At 46.2% G+C, this 18,667-nt stretch overlaps 1 long non-coding RNA gene across 1 annotated transcript; it reads right to left on the bottom strand.

The window, feature by feature from the left end:
- Positions 1-7,252: 7,252 nt before the first annotated feature.
- LOC143837053 (uncharacterized) lies at positions 7,253-13,388 on the bottom strand. Its single transcript, XR_013230891.1, has 4 exons — positions 13,250-13,388; positions 10,994-11,105; positions 8,979-9,095; positions 7,253-7,590 (listed from the first exon to the last, which is right to left on the bottom strand). It is a non-coding gene; the product is annotated as an uncharacterized LOC143837053 (long non-coding RNA).
- Between the last annotated feature and the right edge of the window lie 5,279 nt (positions 13,389-18,667).

Here is an 18,667-nt window from a genome sequence, read left to right as displayed (position 1 = left end):
TCGGCATTCATTCCTCCCCCACTCCATTGTATTGCTAAGCCAGTGCCAGGAGAGTCCGTTGCACCTGAGGGCTCTTGGCCAGCGTCTTTGTTTTCACACCTGTGACTCAACCTAAACCACTCTGCCAGAAGGAAATTTCTCTTCACCCAGCTGGCTAGGCTCTTGAGGCCTCTGGAACTTTCCCATTGTACTAAGATGGTTTCCTTTCTTCAGAGCCATCAATCCCCACCCGCACCCATCTCCTGAGCTATTAGCACCCATTTGTCTCAATCGCGAGACAGCCCACCCTATGTACAAGCAATCTCTAGCACACAGCACCCTCCAATATGGTATAAAAGTCCCTGTTCTGGCAAGCCACTCTGCCAATTCTGGAACTTTGGATCCCTCCAGAGAGCCTGACACACTGCTGGACTCTGTTCCCACCTCTTCAGGATCTGGTAGTTATCCTCCCATTGACCCTCTAGCCCAGACTATTTTCCTTTCGATCCTTTATTTCCCCATCTGCTTGACTGATAGTGTGCTTGTTACATGTTGGTCGACGTCTCTTTATTTTATTTTCTATTAAATAAAGGCTGCTTATTCTATTCTTCTATATCTGATCTCTGCCTAGAGTTCATAGGGTGCAATTAGCTGGTATACATAGACTTTTTTGATCTTTTAAATTAAACTTATTTATTTATTTATATTTATATACCGCCCGCCAAGAACAAGTTAGTAGCGCTCCTGTAGGAGAAGGTTCAGAACCTAGAAGAATGCCTGTCTACAATGTATTCTATAAATGAGTTCGAAAGAACTCATGGAGCACTTTTTGGAGGGCAATTGGGAAAGGTGGCAAAGGAGTCGCACCAATTAGAGGAGAACGTAATACAAGAGGACAATGGATGGAAGGATGTTACCCAGAGGTGTCGAAAAAATAAGGAGATGTTTTGCCCCTCTGATTCTGAGAAATCATTTCCAGGATCTGCCTGTAGATAGTGATTCTGGAACACAGGAACAAGGGATATTCCCTCAACATCAGAAGATGTTTCACCTATGGATGAGAGGACTATCTCTTCTGCTCACCAATGTATTAGGATTAGGACAGAGGTAGTCAACCTGAAAGAGCCTCTTGTGGCGCAGAGTGGTAAGGTAGCAGACGTGCAGTCTGAAGCTCTGCCCATGAGGCTGGGAGTTCAGTCCCAGCAGCCGGCTCAAGGTTGACTCAGCCTTCCATCCTTCCAAGGTCGGTAAAATGAGTACCCAGCTTGCTGGGGGGTAAACGGTAATGACTGGGGAAGGCACTGGCAAACCACCCCGTATTGAGTCTGCCATGAAAACGCTGGAGGGCGTCACCCCAAGGGTCAGACATGACCTGGTGCTTGCACCGGGGATACCTTTACCTTTACCTAGTCAACCTGCGGTCCTCCAGATGTCCATGGACTACAATTCCCATGAGCCCCTGCCAGCATTTGACTACCACTGGATTAGGAGACGTGTGCTGGTAATTGAGGATTCCCTACTGAGAGGAGTAGAATCTACAGTGTGTTGGCCGGTCTTGTCTCGGGAGGTATTCTGTCTACCTGGCACAAGAATCAACGATGTCATGGAAAGGTTGGAAAGACTTGTTCTCCCCAATGTTCTATTGTTCATAATGTTGTTATTGTTATTTGTACTGTTCCTGTTTGATTTAAATCGCCCTGAGCCTTCGGGGAGGGCGGTATATAAATCTAATAATAAAATAAAATAAATAAATATAGTGGGCAGAATAATAAAACATGGGCAATTAACTTGATTGTCTCCACTGAACAATGCCGCCAGTGCATGCAGGTACAGGAAAATCTACCCTGTAGAACTGCCAAAGGAACAGCATTAGCCTTGCCCCTCAGAAGGCCCATCTAAATTTTGGTCTTGCGATTTGACCAAGATACATCGCTGGGGTAATGGTCAGATCTGATTGTAAATTCTCATTTAGAGCAGCCAATGCCTTTTGGGCTTCCATGTCTGATAAACTCTGCTTTCTCAAGCTTTCTGCTTTCATTGGCCCAGGAAGAAAAAGTGTTCTATAACATTTGCTTCATGTTATCCAAGATGGACTTAGCAATCTCATCTTGCCTTTTTGTATGCCTCGTGCTCATTTAGAAGAAGAAGAAGAAGAAGAAATAGAAGAAGAAGAAGAAGAAGAAGAAGAAGAAGAAGAATTGGTTCCTATATGCCACTTTTCTTTACACGGAAGACCCTTAAAACTGCTTACAATCACCTTCCCTTTCCTCTCCCCACAACAGACACCCTGTGAGGTGGGTGAGGCTGAGAAAGCCCTGATATTACTGAAGACGAAAAAGAGAATTGGTTCTTATATTCCACTTTTCACTACCCAAAGGAGCCTCTAAGCGGCTTACCTTTCCTCTTCCCACAATAGACACCCTGTGAGGAAGGTGAGCCTGAGAGACCCCTGATATTACTGAAGAGGAAGATTTGGTTCTTATATGACACTTTTCTCTACCTGAAGGAATCTCAAAGCGGCTTACGTTTGCCTTCCCTTTCCTCTCCCCACAACAGACACCCTGTGAGGAAGGTGAGGCAGAGAGAGCCCTGATATCAATAAGAAGAGTTGGTTCTTATATGCCACTTTTCTCTACCCGAAGGAGTCTCAAAGCGGCTTACGTTTGCCTTCCCTTTCTTCTCCCCACAACAGACACCCTGTGAGGGAGGTGAGGCTGAGAGAGCCCTGATATCACTGCTTGGTTAGAACAGCTTTCTCAGTGCTGAGGCGAGCCCAGGGTCACCCAGCTGGCTGCATGTGGGGGAGCACAGATTCAAACCCAGCTCGCCAGATTAGAAGTCCGCACTCCTAACCACTACGCCAAGCTGGCTTTCTTTATATCCTATATGAAAAAAAAATGCACTCTATTTTTGGCCTACATCCCAGTATTGCTCACTTTGGGTCTACAACCCCCCCCCCCCAATTCATTCTAAGAGGATTATCTTTCGGTACAAAGATAATAAATGGGCACTAGGCGATTGCAGTGGAAATGCAACGGTGGCCTTCTTTGTGGGAAACATTCTAATTGACCAACTGGGGCTAGCTTATATATTCAGAGGGAAGTAAGGAATCCCTGCAGAAGTTGGGCGGACCTAGGAGAATGGCATGCAGCCAGCGAAGAGCAGTGTTGCTCCTGGCCTCGCAGAGGGCCCCAAGGGGAATGGTGCCTGCTGGTAAGTAGGCTGCTGTGTGACATCACGCAATCAAACCATTTCTGAAAGGCCTATGCTATCAGTCAAAGTCAATGCTGCTGCTTTAGTGCAATTCAATGCACGGCTGAGTTCCTGGGGAGTCGGAGGACCTGCAGGAAGAACAAAGTCAGCTGTGCATTGTTCTATCTCTGTGTTCTGAATACCAACCGCTGCCTAAATCAAACAACAAAGACTCAGCCATCAAGCCCATATATAAATGGAACATATGGTGAGGTGAGAGCCTTTGATCACTGACACAGATAGTTGGTTTCTCCTTGAGAGAGCCAGTTTGGTGTAGTGGTTAGGAGTGCGGACTTCTAATCTGGCATGCCAGGTTCGATTCTGCGCTCCCCCACATGCAACCAGCTGGGTTACCTTGGGCTCACCATGGCACTGATAAAACTGCTCTGACCGAGCAGTGATATCGGGGCTCTCTCAGCCTCACCCACCCCACAGGGTGTCTGTTGTGGGGAGAGGAAAGGGAAACTTCAGCTAGTGCAAAATGCAGCTGCTCGGGTCCTCACTGCCACACCTTGGAGGGCCAACATCCAGCCGGTGCTGAGGCAGCTGCACTGGTTGCCAATTGCTGTCCGGATCTGGTTCAAGGTTTTGGTTTTAACCTTTAAGGCTTTACGCGGGTTGAGATCCACATACCTGAGGGACTGCCTGTCGCCCTATGTGCCCCACAGGGCTCTACGCTCTGAGGGAGAAAACCCACTGATCGTTCCCGGTCACAGAGAAGTGTGCCTAGCCTCAACCAGGGCCAGGGCTTTCTCTGTCCTAGCCCCCACCTGGTGGAATGAGCTCCTGGGTGAGCTGCGGGCCCTGCGGGAGCTGTCAGCGTTCCGCAGGGCCTGTAAAACGGAGCTCTTCCGCCAGGTCTATGGTTGAGGCTGGGATTGGCAAGGAAGAACATTGCCCCCCTGGGGGGTTTGAAGTAGTCATCATCACCCTCCATCCCCCAATGCCCTTGTTCGGGTAGGGGAGGGTGGTATTTTCCGCCGTGTTGGGTATTTTTATAGTCTTTTAATGCGGGTTTTAATGGGGAATTTTAAGACTATTGTTACCCGCCACGAGCCTGTACGGAGTTACGGGAAATAAATTGAATAATGATAATGATAATGATAATGATAATGATAATGATAATGATAATGATAATTATATAATTATATAATTATATAATTATATATTATAATTATATTATAATTATAATTATAATGTCTGAGTTTGTCTCATTGGCTACTTGAATCATTATTCCCCACAATTCTCTCAAATAGGCCTTCTTCTTCTGGATAACCAAGTTCTTAAACCCTTTTCTTTTTTTACACGATGGCCAATTCTGCATGGGTGGAAAAGGCTGAGAGGGCAGTCATATGGAAATGGGGAAATTCCCATTTTTAAATGATGTTGCTGCCAGACTGCCGCCCACCTGGGCCTGGCACAAATGAGGCCCCAGAAGCCCCTGGCTAAGGAATGAGGAATCTTATGAGTTCCCTTAACCCACTGTGGGGGCCTGTCCCGCAGCAGGCTGGTGTGGACAGGGAAGAGCCGTGGCCTGGAAGGCCCAGCTCCTCCCTGCCCTACAGTAGCTCAGAGGGGGCACAGAATTCCCTAGTCAGTTTTGAAGTGCTTATCCGTGCTGCAGGGCAGACTGGGCATTTATTTTTATTTTGTGGGAATGTGGGATTGTGTTCCATGCAATCCCACGTTCCTGAAAAATAACCCCTAGAGCGCCCCCCCCACATAGCCCGTGTGGACAGGGAGGAGCCGGGCTTAGAAGGCCCATCTCCTCCTTGGCCTACAGTAGCCCAGAGGGAGCAACAAATGACCCAGTCAGCATTTTGGTGCTTTACCATACGTGTGGGGCAGACCAAGGCATAACACATCTGTCCACATGTGGTTGAAACGTGTTTGGTTTTCTGTTTTTTTTTTTTTGTCAATTATCCATGTGTCAGAATGCTTTGGATTTGTCCAGTAATGCATGATATATGTCGTCTTAAAATGTTATGTGTGTACATGTATTGAAACACATATTTGCATTGTAATATTTTATATATTCAGTTGCTGCTCAACCTTATAGGTTCCTAGCTTGTGTATTCAGGCTGAGTTACTTTGTTCCCTCTTTTGTTGTTTCACTGAAGACTCAGGGACCACTTTATTCTACAACTCTTCTGGTTTGCAGAGTCAAGTCTAGTCTGGTGCAACCTTTCAAGATGTAACTGAATAGTTGAAAAGTCCAGCTATAGGAACAGAGGAAGACGGTCACCTTCTAAGTATGGGTGAATTTGGAAATTCTTCACCAAAGTTAATAATTCTGAACAAACCAGAATATTGTCAATAGCTTTGGTACCCACCAAAAAAATAAATTCCCCTGGCTGGTCACCATTAAAAGCTCCATTGAGACTATAAAGACTTTGTTTCAAAGCTAATTTTATAAGACAGAAACCAGAGAAGTTGAAGGGCATTTCTGCACATCTTTAAAAATAGCATTACGCCAGCTGAGTGGCATAATGCTACATATAATCGCGCCTCCCGGACCTCTCCTCACTTTTTTACTGTCTCGCTCTTCTCTGCTGCTACCCGCCTCTAGAAGTGATGATGGAAATGGCATAAGAGAGCAATATTTTTTTATACGTGACTCTCTTTCACCTGTCAGTCAAGGCAGGCAGCCAATCCCCTTTCTCCATGCTTTAAAGGGCCTGTGATGCCTGCTATTTTTTTTTAAATCAATACTTCTCCTTTGAAATGCCTATGCATCTAATCATAGATGCATATTGCTTCTTTATTTTCACCCCTTATGGAATCACGAGTCATACTGCTTTTAAAAATAAATCTCATTCCTCATGGGGGGGGGAAGGAACCTTGGAGAGGCATACTTTATGCTACAACTTTGCCTTTGCCTGCACAATTGAACACCTATTCGTTGCTCCAGGCAGTTCACTTAAAAAAAAAAAACCTCCCATCCCCAGGAGAAGGGAAAGGGAGGCAGGTGTGAAGGCGAGACACTGGAGGAAGAGATAGCCTCTTCACCTCCCTACATTTTTTTTTCTGGTGGCTTGCTGGTTGCTCTTCATTACCTGGCACTACATATGTTGAATCCACATTTTGGGATTTAAAAACTAGTGCTTTGAAATGGAGGATGTAGCCAGCTCAGACACTACATGTTGGTGATGTCATTATTTTTAAAGGGTGTGGAAATCCCCCAAGAGTTGATCTTTTGATATTTGTGGGAGATGATAACATCCAAATTCATAATCTGGATCTTTAAAAGTGGTCGTCTATTTATTCTCTGGGAGGGAATCTTTTGGCCTCATTTGGGCATTGAAGTCCCCCATTAAAAAAAACCCTTTGCTTCAGATAATTCTAACGAGAATAATGAAGTATAATATTCTAGCTCAAACCAAGTATTCTTCTGCTTTCTTTTTCCCAGGGAGAAATAAATATTGACAAAAATCTCTGTTTCCCCATTGAAAAAGGACTGCCATCAGCTGAGATTTTAAAGAGATCTTCACACCTAACATTCAGTTTGTTGGAAACCCATATAGCAAACCCATCCATTCGTCTTCCAGGGCTCTTACTGGAGAGGCCTCTAGGTTAAAGCCATGAAAACCCCAATTCTCCCGCAGTAGATGGGACTGATTATACCTAAGCAGGTATAATTTGTGTCGTACTCTGTACAATATGAGCCTCTTGTGGCGCAGAGTGGTAAGGCAGCCGTCTGAAAACTTTGCCCATGAGGCTGGGAGTTCAATCCCAGCAGCCGGCTCAAGGTTGACTCAGCCTTCCATCCTTCCGAGGTCGGTAAAATGAGTACCCAGCTTGCTGGGGGGTAAACGGTAATGACTGGGGAAGGCACTGGCAAACCACCCCGTATTGAGTCTGCCATGAAAACGCTGGAGGGCGTCACCCCAAGGGTCAGACATGACTTGGTGCTTGCACAGGGGATACCTTTTACCTTACTCTGTACAATATAACTGGAAAGGGAATACACTGAAACATTTTATATTTACTGCATGCAAAATAAATAACAGCTTCAAGCAAGAAAGAAAAAAGTTGTTTTTAATGCATATTCCATATAGTTTTTCTTTGCTGTGTGTGTTGTATTACTGCATCTCCTGCTGTTTTGGGGGGTAAATATGTGGAAGTGGACAGCACCCTAATATCACCCCTTGATGAAAATCCATCCAATGCTTTGAGAGATCCTTCAGAAGAGGACTTTTAAGACTAGGAGCCCTGAGAGGGCCATGAGGACAGATCCTGATGAAGCCAGAGCTTTGCTGCATGTAAGTTCTTTAATTACAGCATTGGGTCCCATATATAACGTTGTTTTAGAACACATAGATCGAAATACGCATTGCTTCGATGTCCAGGTACAATTCGCTGTTCATGGGAATAAAAAGCAAAGGTGAGACCTGAGGTTAGTAACAACACCAAAAGAAGTTCATCCAGGCCAGTTTCATGATGTAAAGAAATACCTATGCCACCTTTCAGAATGACCCACTCAAAACCCTGCTCTGAAAATTGTTATTGCCTCTAGAAGAACAATATTGCCATACATTTCCCTTGTATTTGGGAAACAGAATCACTTAAGGAAAGGGCCCTATCCTGAATAACAATACAAAAAGACTCCTAAGACGTGAAATATGGCAAACAAGAATTCCGTTCTTCAGCTGGTGGATCCTCTCAAAGGCAGCACAAATGCCATGGATTGAATTAAGGTATCCTTCCTTGCAATATATCCATGCTGCTCAAAAGTAATGGCTTTCCCTTATCCACCTAGGGGAAATGACATCAACATATTATATGATGAGGTGGGGAGCTCCCCCTTATTGGCAGTCTTTAAACAGTGGCAGTCTGATCATGAATGCTTTAGGCCAGCTGTTCTCAACTGCCCTAATGCCGTGTTCCCTACAGCAGGGGCGACGTTGGCATGGGCATGGGCACACATGTGGGTGCACGTGGGCACGTGTGCGGGCACACATGTGCTTACACCACCGCTGCTTTTGCATGCCACAGTGCTCACTTATCCAGCTATGCTTCCCAAACATATTCTGCACGATCGCTCTGAAGAATGTTTCAAGAGTTTTTCAACAGTAAAAAAAAAGTTGAGAAAGGCTGGGCTAGATTTTGGCAGCTCTTGAAGAGGTACCTTGTGAGGCAGGTGGGGCTGAGAGAGCTCTGAGAGAATTGTGACTCGCCCCAGGTCACCAAGCTGCCTGGATGTGGAGGAGGAGTGGAGAATCAAACCTGGCTTTCTAGATTACAGTCTGCCTATTCTAACTATGCCACCATACGGAAAATGATCTACAGATATTTTAGTTAAATGAACAAATGCTAGGCCAAGTTTATGCCCTAAACCAGTGGTCCCCAACATTTATTAGGCTGGGGATCGGCAGGGCATCGGGCCGCGCCTGCGGGGACCGCACCCGTGCGGGCCACACCCACGGATCAGGCCGCGCCCGCAGGCCGCGCCCACGGATCGGGCCACGCCCTCGAATCGGGCCGCGCCCGCAGACCGGCCCGCACGGGCGCGGCCTGCACGGGCACGGCTCGGCCCTGATTCCCTCTCCCCGCCCTCCCGCAGTAAGAAGCTTCCCGGGCCGCAGGCTTGCGGCCTGGGAAGTTTTTTACTGCGGGGGGGGGGGCGTGGAGAGGGAGCCGCGGCCCGGCGCCATGGCCTTTGCAGCCCGGCGCCGGGCCGCAGCCCGCAGGTTGAGGACCACTGACCTAAAATTGGCCTGGATTGGTCGAGGATCCTCTTTGCCTACCTGCAGGTCCCCCCATATACACCACAGTCATACACGTATCTCCTCGAGGACAAAATATTTTCTGGCTGTGGCAGAAATTACCAGCAGCAGTGCACATTTCACATTCCAGAGAGGTACCTGTGCAAAAAACCAGAAAGGGACTCACAAAATATATGGGATGGAGACCAGGGATAGACACAAACATGGGAAATGAGGTTCAGTTTGTTTCATAGTTCATGACATTGCCCGATTCATGAGCCACAAACTTTCACAAACATTTAGGGGCTAGACAAACTGGTTATGCTTGTGAAGCTCGTGATACAGCAAATCCCTGCCAGGAAATTTCTGGCTGACTCTTTCCTTCTTGCAGTTTTGGTGAAGATTGCATTTATAAGGTCCTTTTTGTGTCCCCTCCAAGGAAGGTGCCCTCAGGAAAGTAGTTGTTGGGGAAATGACCATGGACAAGCAGTCATTTTGAGAGGTACAAGTTCAGATGGTTCAAGAGTGTGTAGAATGAATGCAAGCTGGAGACATCCGCTCATAAATAATCTCTAGAACAGGGGTAGTCAACCTGTGGTCCTCCAGATGTTCATGGACTACAATTCCCATTCTCATGGGAATTGTAGCCCATGGACATCTGGAGGTCCACAGGTTGACTACCCCTGCTCTAGATGACTCAGAATCACAGAATCTCACAGATATGGAAGAGATCACCAAGGGCCATCCATTCCAGCCTCCCACCTTCTCAGGGACTTAAAAGTTCTACACTCCTGGCAGCCGCTCATCCAATCTCCTCCCAAAAAAGCTTCTAATGAAGGAGTATGGAGGACTGCTGGAATTATAACTGTTCTCCGACCTACAGAGTTGCTTCCCTATGAAAAATGGCTTCTTTGAAAGGGGCTTTACGTACCGGGATCTTTGTAGCAAATTGGTCACTGAATGAAAAATCGCCATTTAAAATAGTGGAATTCGTCATTATGCATACCTGCCTTTGTAGTGGAATCCAGTTGCGTTTTGTAGCGTTTCCCACAGGCTTCCGGTCTCGGCAGAAATCGCTAGAAAGGAAGCGCTATTGCCAAGCTCGTCCCGCCCCTGGCCGTCAAGCAGCCAATGGGCAGCCGTTAGCATGCTCCCAAACAGCCCCTTTCCCTTTAAGAAAGGTTTTTTTTAAAAAAAAAACAGACCCATTGCAACGAATCTGTGTAGATTCGTTGCAACGGAGAGACCCATCCAGCTGCCTAGTGTGTTTGAGCTGTCGTTTGATCGTTTGATCGTTGCCACGCTCCCTCCGAGTGAAAAAAAAAAATCCCCCCCCCTCTCATGGGCCCGATTTTCGGCTGAATGAATGTATAAAAAATAAAGGGAAAATACATCAGCAAACGTGCTTCTCTGTTCTGTGTGCTTAGTGACTGAAGGGGAGGGACTGAAGCCGGGGAAGCCTCTAAACTGAAAGAGGCTCGTTGGTGCGTTTATCCCCGCTCGCTCGGAGAAAAAAAAAATGGCGATCGCTTCGCCGGAAGATCAGAGAAGAGAGCCAGGGGGAGGGACTTTGTAGAAACCGCAACAATGTTAACGCACAGGTCTTTTTCGCTAGTGTTGCAGATTGGTTGCAGGAGTGTATCGCTTTCCGGAGGGTGAATCCACTTTTGGGGATTTCCCTGAAAGCGCTACAAGGAAGCGCTTTTTGCAGATTGGTTTCAGGTGTGTGGCAGATTGTCGACGACGTTGTGCAAAACAGCAAATCAGTAGCGTTTTCAATTGGCAACCATTGTGCTATTTTGAAGGCGTGCAAAAAGCCCCCCATTTTCCCCAAGCTCTATACCCAAACCTTCAGGAATTTCTCAACTTGGAGTTGGGAGTCCTACACCCCAAACCCTACCCCCAGCATTTAGGAATGTGTCAACCAGGAACTGGCAACCCTAATTTTGTAACCACTGTTTGGAATACCAAAATGATCTAACAACAGATACGGATTGGACTCCTTTTCCTGGGATATAACTGAGCACGGTCTCAGCTACTAACAGCTGTAATCCTACCTGTAGAGAGAAGCAGAGAGAAGAGGAAGAGCCTGAAGAAGTTTTCCATGGTGATGGGAAGTGCACCACGTAGGGAGGAGTGCAAAAACTCTTTCTTCGGTAACTGAAGTGCCTGCAAAGATATTATCATTGTTAACCAAAATTGTATTTCCTGGGGTTTATTCCCTTTTTAATACAGCAAGACATTTTCCAGTCTAGCTGGTGTTTATTTTACTGTCTGCTTTGTGTACTTTTTATTTTATCCAAAGATGTGTGTCAAAAAGTAGACCTCTGAGGAAGACCCAGTGTGGGATGAAAGACATCCAGTCTAATGCCTAAGACAGTATGGTGCATCTGATTTTTTTTTTCAAGAATGGCCTATGGGCGTAGTGCATATTTTTATCAGTTGTCTAAATTGTACAGACATCCTGCCTTTCAGGACATGGAAAATAACATCACAACACTGAAATAACCATCTTTGGGCCCAAGGGAACCTGCCAACTACTGCCCTGTCTTGTACCCAGCGTTTCTAGGAGAGGTACTGGAAAAGGCTGCCACGGTCCAATTAGCAGCATTCCTGAAAGAAGCTTCAGTCCCGGACATAGCTTCCAGCCGGGCCATGAGGTTGAAAGGGAACTAGACACCCTGATGGATGACCTGCACAATGAGCTAGACCGAGGGTCAGCACTGCTCGCATAACTAGACCTCACAGCAGTGTTTGACAAAGTTGACCATGAGCTGCTAGCTCAATGCCTTGACAATGCTGGGATACATGGGACAGCCCTACAATGGCTGATCTCCTGCCTCCAGGGTTACAGGCAGAGGTTACAACCAATCTCAGCACTGCCATCTCCCATGCAGGATGTCGCAGGGAGTGGTTCTCTCACCATTTCTATTTAACGTCTTTATGCGCCCTCTAGCCCAGCTGGTCTACAGTTTCGGATTGGGATGTCATCAATATGCTGGTGACACCTAGCTCTTCATCCTGATGGATGGCCGCTCTCATTCACCCACAGACTCATTAGCCAGATTTCTGGAAGCAGTGACAGGATGGCTCAAGCAGAGCCATCTGAAACTCAACTCATTGAAGATGGAGGTCATGTGGTTCCGTAGAAAGGGTCCAGTGAGTAAGCATGATTGTTCTGCCTGGATGGGATGCAACTTTCAGTGGCACACTCAGCCAGGAATTTGGATGTGACCTTTGATGCCTCCCTTTCCATGGAAGAACAGGTCACAAATGTAGCAAGGCCAGTGTTCTTCCAGCTTCACCAAACTAAGCTACTAATACCCTATCCGGCTCCAGAATACCTAACTACAGTGATCCAGGCAATAGTCACCTCTAGAATATATTTCTGCAACTCGCTCTCTGCATGCCTACCCTTATCCCTGCTCTGGAAACTGCAATTGGTACAGAATGCATCAGCCAGGGTCATCACAGGAAAAATCTGGAGGACCACATTCTGTCCACACTCCAACATCTGCACTGGTTATTGATTGAATTCCAGATCAGGCTTAAGGTCTTGGTAATCACCTTCAAGGCCATATGCAGTTTGGACCTTGCATACTTGATGGACCATCTCTCTGAATATGCCCCCCATTCCACTCCATATATTTATTTATTTAGATTTCTATATATACCAACAAACTGGAGATCCTTGACCTGAAGGAAGTGCATTTGGCCACCACCAGAGTCAGGGCTTTCTCCATCCTGGCTTCCACTTGGTGGAACAAGCTCCCAGACAAGATCAGGGCTCTGCCAGAACTGAAACAGTCGACAGAGCCTGCAAAATGGAGTTCTTCTGCCAAACCATTGGTTGAGGCCAAGAGGGCCACACCAACCCAGAAGCCCCCTCCCAATGACCAAATACCAACAATCGCCCAACAGACAGAATCATAAGGCGACTCCTGACCCGGCAACCATCAAATGAAAGCAGCACTCCCAGGTGAATAGTCAAAAGTAAAGTGTTACACAGTTATGACTGTAAAATGCTATTGCATTCAAAATGTTAAGTTCAGAAGGACTGATATATTTCCTGGTACTGTTATGTTAAATACTATATGTATAACGCTCTGTTCTCTGTAATGTATTAGCATCACACCCCACTGAGAGCTACAAGCTTTATTGTAAACTGCCCTGATCCTCAAGGGAGGACAGTATAGAAATGTAACAAAATAAAAATAAAATAAAATAAGATACTAAAAGAGTCTTACAAGGTATAATAAAAACCCAGGTACTTAGTGCATAAGGATAAAAGTTAAATCTCCAACCATACCTACCATTCAAGCAGGAGTTCTCAATGGCTACCAAGGCTCTTGACTGGATCCAAAGTTGAACTAATAACAAAATAACTGTGCAAATACATTTTGTTGCTTCCCTGCATTTCCTGCTTGTTACTTTGGTTACAGACTCTGCAGCCAGCTTGCTTCAACTTCCTTGTGTTCTCAATCCATCAGAAATGTGGGTGTGATCTTCGACACTTCCCTTTCAGTAGAAGTGCAGATTGTTCAAGTAACCCAAATGGTGTTTTCCACCTTCATCAGGTTAGGCTACTAATGCCCTATCTGGCCCTGGAGCACCTAGCCACAGTGATCATGATGATCCCCTCCAGATTAGACTTCTGCAACTTGCTCTACGTGGGCCTACCCTTGTCTCTGACCCAGAAATGGCAACTGGTACAAAATGCAACTGCCAGGGTCCTCACCAAAACACCCTAGAAAGTCCACATCCAGCTGATTTTGTGGCTGTTGAACTGGTTATCAGTTGAATTCCAGGTCCAATTCACAACATTGGTTTTAACCTTTAAGGCCATTTGCTGTCTGGGTCTAGTGTATTTGAGAGACCATCTGTCTGCCAAGCCTCCTGGAGAGCAGTCTTTGAATACCAACAGGTTGGTTGCCCCCAGCCCAAGGGAAGCTTTCCTGGCCTGGACCAGGTCCAGGTCTTTTTGGTCTTGGCCTCTGCCTAGTGGAATGAGCTCCCAAAAGACCTGAGGGCTCTGACGGCTTGCAAGAGGGCTTGCAAGATGGAGCTCTTCCACCAGGCACCTGGTTGAGGCCAGGATAAGGACATTAACATCATCCATGCCCTTCCTTGAACAAAGTTACCCCTCTGCCAGCTAGGAGTTAACATCAATGAACTGGCAGTACAGCAAGCTGTCATCTCTAGTATTACTGTAATGATGCTGCAATCAAGATATATTTGGTTGTTTTCATTTTTAGGACTGTTTTAGTATTTGTATTTGACTTGTTTGTCATATGACCTCTTTGTCATCTTCTCTTCAGGCTAAACAGACCAAGCTCGCCCAACTTTTCCTTGTACAACTTGGTCTCTAAACCCCTCACCGTTTTCATTGCCCTCCTCTGGACACGCTCCAGCTTGTCTACATCCCTCTTCAACTCGGGTGCCCAAAACTGAACACAGGACTCCCAGTGAGGTCTAACCCAAGCGGAGTAAAGCATCGCCATGTGCGATCTGAACACTATACTTCTTTTGATACAGCCAAGGTCCCATTTGCCTTTTTAGTCTCGGAGTCACACTGTTGACTCATGTTCAATGTATGGTCTACTAAGACTCCTAGATCCTTTTCGCACATGCTACTCCCAAGACATGTCTCCCCCATCCTATATTGGTGTATTTGGTTTTTCCTACCTAAATGCAGAATGTTACATTTGTCCCTATTGAACTTCATTTTATTCAGTTTAGCCCACTTCTCAAGCCTGTCAAGATCATCCTGTATTCTTATTCTGCCTTTGGTTGTGTCATCCATCCCAGTTTCATGGTTAAAAGAAATACCTACTCCACCTGTCAGGATGACACACTCAAACCCTGCACCTTCTCTGAAAATTTTAATTGCCTCTAGAAGGACAATATCTCCCTGGTGTTTGGGAAACAGAATCACTTGAGGAAAGGGTACTGTCATGAATAACAATATAAAAAGGATCCAAAGAAGCGAAATATGGCAAACAAGAATCCCCTTCTTCAGCTGGTGGAACCTCTTGAAGGCAGCAGAAATGCCAGGGAATGAAGAAGTCTCACAGCAGCTTACAATCACTTTTACTTCGTCTCCTCATAACAGATACCCTGTGAGAGAGCTCTGAAAGAACTGAGAGAGCTGAGAGAGCTCTGAAAGAACTGGGACTGATCCAAGGTCACCCAGCTGGCTACATGTGGAGGAGTGTAAAATCAAACTTGGTTCTCCAGATTAGAAGCTTCTCTCGTAACCATGATACCATATTGCCTGTAATGTGAGGTGGGCTCCAGATATTTTAGGTAAATGAATAAATGCTGTACCAAGGATATACCCTAATCTTTGGCCTGGATTGGTTGAGGATCCTCTGCACCTACCTGCAGTCCCATATTGTTGGAACACCATAGTCAGGCAAGTATCTCCTTCAGGTCAAAGTATTTTTTCATTACTGCAGAAATTTCCAATGGAATTGCGTAGTTCACATTCCAGGGAGGTGCCTGTGCAAAAAAGAGAAAGGGACTCACCAAATACATGAGGTGGAGACAAGGGATAGGCATGAACAAGAAAAATGAGGTTCAGTTTGCTTTGTGGATGGCAGGCCACAAACCGGTATGCCTGGTTTGCAGAACACAAACAGTCGCAAACATTAAGGGGCTGAACAGACTGTGATGCTCCTGATAAAATACAACGCTTCCTCTTAGTGTGTTAGAGATGACCAAACTAACAGGAAATGTCTTACTGACTCCCCTCTATCTGCCCTGCTGTTTTGGTGAGACTTGGATTTATGGGGTCCTATTAATGTCCTCTCCAAAGAAGGTGCCTTCAGGAAAGTAATTACTGGGGAAATGCCAGTGGACAATGCCAGTCCTTTTGACAGGCACAAGTTAAGGAATACTGTGCATTAGTATTAAAAGGGCAAGGTCTCTGCTAACTGCTGCTAACAATGGATTATTTAGTTGCCCATTATTCTCTTAAAAATTTGGACGTTAGAGCCTCTTGTGGTGCAGAGTGGTAAAGCAGCCAACATGCTGTCTGAAGCTCTGACCATGAGGCTGGGAGTTCAGTCCCAGCAGCCGGCTCAAGGTTGACTCAGCCTTCCATCCTTCCGAGGTCAGTAAAATGAGTACCCAGCTTGCTGCTGGGGCGTAAAACGGTAATGACTGGGGAAGGCACTGGCAAACCACCCCGTATTGAGTCTGCCATGAAAACGCTGGAGGGCGTCACCCCAAGGGTCAGACATGACCTGGTGCTTGCACAGGGGACACCTTTACCTTTACCTAATGTGGACACAATCATTGAACCCAAGATGTTTCCCATGCCATTCAATCTCGAGGGAGTACAAACAAATTGTTATGTATGATGGAACTCCTCATCGCTGTACTGGTATACAGTGCCCAATGACCCTGTGGCATCATCTACCAGTCTAGGCTACTGCCAAAGCCAGATTCCAGGTTCTCTAAGCCAGGATTCTGGCCAGACTCCATTCTCAGCTTGACCAAAGCCACCGGTCTGACCTGACAGCTGTGACCCTCGTGCTCGGCATTCATTCCTCCCCCACTCCATTGTATTGCTAAGCCAGTGACAGGAGAGTCCGTGGCACCTGAGGGTTCTTGCCCAGCGTCTTTGTTTTCACACCTGTGACTCAGCCTAAACCACTCAGCCAGAAGGGAATTTCTCTTCACCCAGCTAGCTAGGCTCTTGAGGCCTCTGGAACTTTCCCATTGTACTAAGATGGTTTCCTTTCTTCAGAGCCATCAATCCCCACCCGCACCCATCTCCTGAGCTATTAGCACCCATTTGTCTCAATCGCGAGACAGCCCACCCTGTGTACGAGCAATCTCTAGCACACAGCACCCTCCAATATGGTATAAAAGTCCCTGTTCTGGCAAGCCACTCTGCCAATTCTGGAACTTTGGATCCCTCCAGAGAGCCTGACACACTGCTGGACTCTGTTCCCACCTCTTCAGGATCTGGTAGTTATCCTCCCATTGACCCTCTAGCCAAGACTGTTTTCCTTTCGATCCTTTATTTCCCCATCTGCTTGACTGATAGTGTGCTTGTTACATGTTGGTCGACGTCTCTTTATTTTATTTTCTATTAAATAAAGGCTGCTTATTCTATTCTTCTATATCTGTTCTCTGCCTAGAGTTCATAGGGTGCAATTAGCTGGTATACATAGACTTTTTTGATCTTTTAAATTAAACTTATTTATTTATTTATATTTATATACCGTCCGCCAAGAACAAGTTAGTAGCGCTCCTGTAGGAGAAGGTTCAGAACCTAGAAGAATGCCTGTCTACAATGTATTCTATAAATGAGTTCGAAAGAACTCATGGAGCACTTTTTGGAGGGCAATTGGGAAAGGTGGCAAAGGTGTCGCACCAATTAGAGGAGAACGTAATACAAGAGGACAATGGATGGAAGGATGTTACCCAGAGGTGTCAAAAAAATAAGGAGATGTTTTGCCCCTCTGATTCTCAGAAATCATTTCCAGGATCTGCCTGTAGATAGTGATTCTGGACCACAGGAACAAGGGATATTCCCTCAACATCAGAAGATGTTTCACCTATGGATGAGAGGACTATCTCTTCTGCTCACCAATGTATTAGGATTAGGACAGAGGTAGTCAACCTGTAAGAGCCTCTTGTGGCGCAGAGTGGTAAGGCAGCAGACGTGTAGTCTGAAGCTCTGCCCATGAGGCTGGGAGTTCAGTCCCAGCAGCCGGCTCAAGGTTGACTCAGCCTTCCATCCTTCCAAGGTAAGTAAAGGTCAGCTTCCATCCTCCCAAGGTCAGCTTGCTGGGGGGTAAATGGTAATGACTGGGGAAGGCACTGGCAAACCACCCCGTATTGAGTCTGCCATGAAAACTCTAGAGGGCATCACCCCAAGGGTCAGACATGACCCGGTGCTTGCACAAGGGATACCTTTACCTTTACCTAGTCAACCTGCGGTCCTCCAGATGTCCATGGACTACAATTCCCATGAGCCCCTGCCAGCATTTGACTACCCCTGGATTAGGAGACGTGTGCTGGTAATTGAGGATTCCCTACTGAGAGGAGTAGAATCCACAGTGTGTTGGCCGGTCTTGTTTCGGGAGGTATTCTGTCTACCTGGCACAAGAATCAACGATGTCATGGAAAGGTTGGAAAGACTTGCAAAGTCGAAGGACAGATATCCCTTCTACTCATTCATGTGGGAACAAATGATTCTGCCTGGTGCCATGTGAAGCATACCAATTGAGACTACGTACCCACATATGTCTTGTTCCTCCATTGGATTCCCTATTGAGAGGAGTAGAATCCAATGAGTAAAATCCTATGACCTGGATACTTTTATTTCTAGATTATATGCCCAATCTTTCAATTCCTATATGTTTATATCTAATTTTAAGGATTTGTTTGTTCATATAAGTAAAGGTCAAGGTAAAGGTATCCCCTGTGCAAGCACCGAGTCATGTCTGACCCTTGGGGTGACGCCCTCTAGCGTTTTCATGGCAGACTCAATACGGGGTGGTTTGCCAGTGCCTTCCCCCCAGTTATTACCGCTTACGCCCCAGCAAGCTGGGTACTCATTTTACCGACCTCGGAAGGATGGAAGGCTGAGTCGACCTTGAGCCGGCTGCCGGGATAGAACTCCCAGCCTCATGGTCAGAGCTTTCAGACTGCATGTCGCTGCCTTACCACTCTGCGCCACAAGAGGTTCTATAGCGGTAAACAATGCCAAAAAT

This window comes from Paroedura picta, chromosome 5 (assembly GCF_049243985.1).
Source record: "Paroedura picta isolate Pp20150507F chromosome 5, Ppicta_v3.0, whole genome shotgun sequence".
Classification (NCBI taxonomy): domain Eukaryota; kingdom Metazoa; phylum Chordata; class Lepidosauria; order Squamata; family Gekkonidae; genus Paroedura; species Paroedura picta.
Note: the sequence above shows the minus strand (reverse complement) of the source record. Positions and strands in the feature narration are given on the sequence as shown.